The 5,324-nt window shown below is 31.7% G+C and overlaps 1 pseudogene; it reads right to left on the bottom strand.

Annotated features, from left to right (window-relative positions):
* Positions 1-1,217: 1,217 nt before the first annotated feature.
* LOC149497583 (uncharacterized) lies at positions 1,218-4,621 on the bottom strand (annotated as a pseudogene).
* Between the last annotated feature and the right edge of the window lie 703 nt (positions 4,622-5,324).

The raw sequence follows: 5,324 nt of genomic DNA, 5'->3' as shown, positions 1-5,324 counted from the left end.
GATCATGTTATATGTGCTTATATGTTTAATTATCCATATGCATTTACATGCTTATTTCTATCTATGTATGTGCTTAATTGTTTCTTTATATGTTGAGATATCCACTGAGCTTTATTTGCTCAGCGAGTTACCTGTTTAACTCGCAGGTTTTGAGATTGGACCGTAGAGAGTCAGCTTACAACTGCTGCAGTTCATCTGTAGAAGACTCAGTCTTCAGGGTAGCTACTCATTTTAATGTGTATCTTTGTCTAGACTTCTCATGGCATGTACAGGGCACACAGTTGGGCCCATTTCATTTTGTAAACTAGTAACATGTCTTGTAAATATTAATTACATTATTAATGTAAACAACATTAGCATGATATTATATTCAATATACATTATGATTTCAGCATCTCAGGCCATACAGTCAACCAGTTTGTAGCGTCTCGGTTCGGTTCATTCGGGTTTACGGGTGGACCGGGAAGGGGTGTTACATGATCTCATTCCAGTGCCTCCTAGTGGGAGTAGAACTATATCTTGCAAGCAAATTAATAGAAAATGCTATATCTGTTCTCATAGTATTGGTAAGATAAATAAGTGCACCAATTGCACTTAGATATGATACTTCAAGACCAAGAAGTTCCTCGTTCTTTTTTAGATGTCGAAATGGATTTTTATTTACATTAGGTGATCGAACAACCATTGGACTGCTCAATGGATGAGCTTTATCCATACAAAATCGTTTTAAATTCTTTTTTATATAGGCAGATTGATGAATTAAAATTCCTTTTGGTAATGCTCAATTTGGAAACCGAGATAAAATTTTGTCTTCCCCAGGTCTTTCATTTCAAATTCTTTCTTTAAATACTTAACTGCATTTTAGAGCTCTATTGGAGTTCCAATGAGATTTATATCATCAACATATACAACAATAACAACAAATTCAAATTTTGATTTTTTAATAAAAACACTTGGACAAATTGAATCATTTATATAACCTTCCTTTATCAGATATGTACTAAGGTGATTGTATCACATACGTCCAAATTGCTTTAATCCATACAAGGACCTTTGTAATTTGATTGAATATAATTCTCTGGAATTTGACTTATATGCTTCAGGCATTTTAAATCCTTCAGGGATTTTCATATAAATATCATTATCAAGTGAACCATATAGATAGTCTGTAACCACATCCATTAAATGCATTTCAAGTTTTTCAAACTGATAAGGTATCAAAAAGTAATTGCATCTATAACGGGAGAATATGTTTCTTCATAATCAATACCAAGTCTTTGCGAAAATCCTTGTGCCACAAGGCATGCTATATACCTTGTAATTTCATTATTCTCATTTCGCTTTTGCACAAAGACCCATTTGTATCCAATCGGTTTCACAGCCTTTTGTGTATAGACTACTGGTCCAAAAACTTCATGTTTTGGAAGTGAATTTAATTCAGATTCAATTGCATCTTTCCATTCTGGCCAATCATGCCTTTGTTGACATTCTTTAACAGATTGAGGCTCAATACCTTCACTATCTTTCATAACATCAAGTCCAACATTATAAGCAAAAACATCATCAATTACTATTGTCACTCAATTTAGATTTCTTCCTACATTGAGAAAACTTATAGGTTTTTCCTCATTTTCTTGATGTTCATGTAAATGATTTTCTTCAAGAATATCATCATGAACAACAATATCTTGATCAATTTCATTTGATTCTTTAATAGCTACTAGGATTATTTAATGTTTTCTTCTTCTTAGGATTTTTATCTTTAAAACCCAATGGTCTACCACGCTTCTGGCGTACATTAGATTCACTAGCGATAGCACTAATGGATGGTCTTGTAAGGACATCAATTCGAACAAGAACATTATCAGCTGGAATATATGATTTGGTTATTTGTTTCGAATCAGTAAATGCGTCTGGCATTTGATTTGTTATTCCTTGCAAATTGATGATCTTTTTCAACCTCTTGCTCACATATAGCTGCACGAGGATTAAGATGATATAAAGGTGAAACTTTCCATTCAAGTTCTCTTTTTATTTCCTTTTTCTCTCTCCCTAATTCTGGAAAAATTGTTTCATCAAATTGACAGTCAGCAAAATGAGTTGTAAATAAATCTCCTATCAATGGTTCGAATGAATAATAAAGTGTGATTCATACCTAACATATATTCCTAACCTTCTATGAGGACCCATTTTGGTAAGTTGTGGTGATGCTATTGGCACATGTACAATACACCCAAAAATTCTTAGATGAGAGATATTTAGTTCATGACCAAAAGCCAATTGTAATGGGGAGAATTGATGATAATTTGTTGGCCTAAGATGAAAAAGTGCTCCTGCATTAAGAATAGCATGGCCCAAAACAGAAGTTGGTAATTTTGTTCTCATAAGTAATGGTCTTGCTATCATTTGGAGACGTTTAATAAATGACTCTGCTAGGCCATTTTGCGTATGAACATGTGCTACAGGATGTTCAATAGTTATTCCAATGGATAAACCAATGTTCATCAAAAGCACGAGATGAGAATTCTGCAGCATTATCAAGGCGAATAGATTTAATTGGATGATTTGAAAACTGAGCCAATAATCGAATTATTTGTGCAAGTAATCTCGCAAATGCCAGATTGCAAGATGATAATAAGTACACATGTGACCATCTTGAAGATGCATCTATTAGGATTATAAAGCATCTATTAGGATCATAAAAGTATCTAAATTGTCCACTAGGTGGATGTATAGGTTCACAAATATCCCCATGGATACGTTCTAAAAATGTAGATGATTCATTTTCAATCTTGGTTGGTGATGGTCTAATAATTAATTTGCATTGATAACAAGCAGCACAAGAAAAATCGTCATTTGTAAGAATCTTCTAGTTCTTTAAAGAATGACCATATGAATTATTAATTATTTTTCTCATCATTATGGATTCGGGATGTCGCAATCGATTATGCCAAAGTATGAAAATGTTTGGAACAGTAAACTTCTAGTTTACCATAGAATGCGTCTCAATTGTACTAATTTTTGTATAGTATAAGCCAGATGATAAAGTTGGTAGGTTTTCCAATACACATTTTTTTACTAAGACATTACCAATAATGCAAAGATATTCAACATTCATTTCATCTATTGTCTCAATATGGTATCCATTCCTGCGGATATCTTTGAAACTCAGTAAATTTCTTCAAGATTTGGAAGAAAAAAATGCACTATGCATAACAAATTTGTTCCTTCAAGTAGAAATATGGTGGCTCTTTCGGAGCCTTCAATTAAATTTGTACTACCAGATATTATATTAACACTTGCTTTTTCCATAAGCAAATGAGAAAAATATTTTCTATTTTTTAATATAGTATGCATAGTTGCACTATCAATTAGACACAAATCTTCATCATTGAATTTTAATCCAAATGAAAATTTAGAAACTTCCAAAAGAAAGACGATACACAATATTAATAATATATGAAGTACAACAGTATATAAAATTTAACATAATAAAATATTATTTATATTATATGATAAAGAGTAAAAATTTAAGAAATTACTTGACAATATTAACATAAAGCTAAATACACATAAAAGCATTTAAATAATTAACTAGCAATTTTGTTACCAATCAGATGATCAATCTTGCCCTCAGGCCCTCAGGATGTTCAAAAAAATCTGTCACATCCAGATGTGTTATATCAATCTCAGCATCATTAGCATCTGAAACAAAATTTGTTTTTGCATCTTTGTCTTTCCATTTCAATGATGCTTGATAAAGATCAACAAAATAATTTGGCGTACGATAGGTACGACACCAATGTCCCTTCGCACCACATCTAAAGCATAAGTCCTCTGAATTTTTATATGACATTGTTTCTTGTTTCTCATCTTTCTGTTTCCACTTCTAGTGGTGAGAATTTGATGAAGTATGAGTTTGATCATTACGATTGTAATATATATTTCTATCTCGACCATGACTATGGCCATGCCTACTGCCACCGACTAGGACGACGACTTTTTCCATATTTAGAATAGTAAGTAGAAACCTCATTCGCTTCGGGGAATGGGGTAGAGCCAATCGATCGACTTTCATGATTTTTCATCAATAATTCATTATTTTGTTCAGCCATAAGAAAGCATTAAATCAGTTCAGAATATTTCTGAAAGTCTTTCTCTCGATATTGCTGTTGCAGGAGCAAATTCGAGCAGTGAAAAGTGGATAACATTTTCTCCAACGTATCTTTATCAGTAATATCTTCTTCGTGCAGTTTTAATTGAGAGGTTATACTAAACATAGCAAAATTATACTCACTGATTGTTTTGAAATCTTGTATCCAATCATATCTTGCTTTTGGAAGAACAACCATTTTTGATTATCATATATTTCTTTTAAATTATTCCTAAAGATAAGAGGATCCTTAACAGTTAGATATTCAATTTTCAACCCTTCATCGAGGTGGTGGAGAAGGAAAATTATTGCTTTGGCACGATCTTGTTTTGATGTACGATTTTCATTCTTGATGGTACCTCCAAGACTCATTGCATCTAGGTGAATTTCAGCAGGCAACATCCTTGTCAAATAATTCTTGCCGAAAATATCAAAGGCAATAAATTCAAGTTTTGAAAGGTTTGCCATAAAGAAGAAAGAAGTATAATATAATTTACATTAAACTTAATTCAAAATGGTAGAATTTAGTGCTGATAAAGTACTATGAGATATCAGAAATAGAAAGTATATATAGAAATGGAATACATGGAATAAAAGAGAATAGAGAAAAATTGATTTTTTACATTAGGATCTTAGATACCTAAAATAACATATTAAAAAATTATTTATACGATACAAAATATAATCCAAAGAATATAATTATTCATTCTAAAAGACATAGCATTTTATTTCAATAGATATAACTTTTGAAAAAATAAATAATTTCTTTAATGAATGTAACACACACGCATTGTATTGTATTATATATTATTTATAACAAATCAAAATTATTTTTTCGCGGGGTACGAAAATGAGGAGGGAGACAGTAGGGGTGCGCTAGGGTCACATGGGTTTGTCATATGAAAGAACGTGAAAGAGCGGTTTTGGTCGGTGGATAGGTGACCTCTGCTAGACAACTACTTTCTGTCTCTTCTCATAAATTTCTGCGTCTGCCACTCCCTGTCCTTTTATAAATTTTGTCCACTTCTCACTTACTTTTCCACCGTGAATCTTCTTCTCAAAATTAATTACAAATAATACACATTTATCTATTTATATAAATATACAAAAGCATATTGAGTTTTTTTATTAAATTATTTAATTTAAAGAAATTAGATTATAAAACTCTTTG

The sequence above is a fragment of the Jatropha curcas genome, chromosome 3 (assembly GCF_041381405.1).
Source record: "Jatropha curcas cultivar XTBG-Jc1 chromosome 3, XTBG_Jcur_1.0, whole genome shotgun sequence".
NCBI classification, from domain to species: domain Eukaryota; kingdom Viridiplantae; phylum Streptophyta; class Magnoliopsida; order Malpighiales; family Euphorbiaceae; genus Jatropha; species Jatropha curcas.
This window is presented reverse-complemented; position numbering and strand designations above follow the sequence as displayed.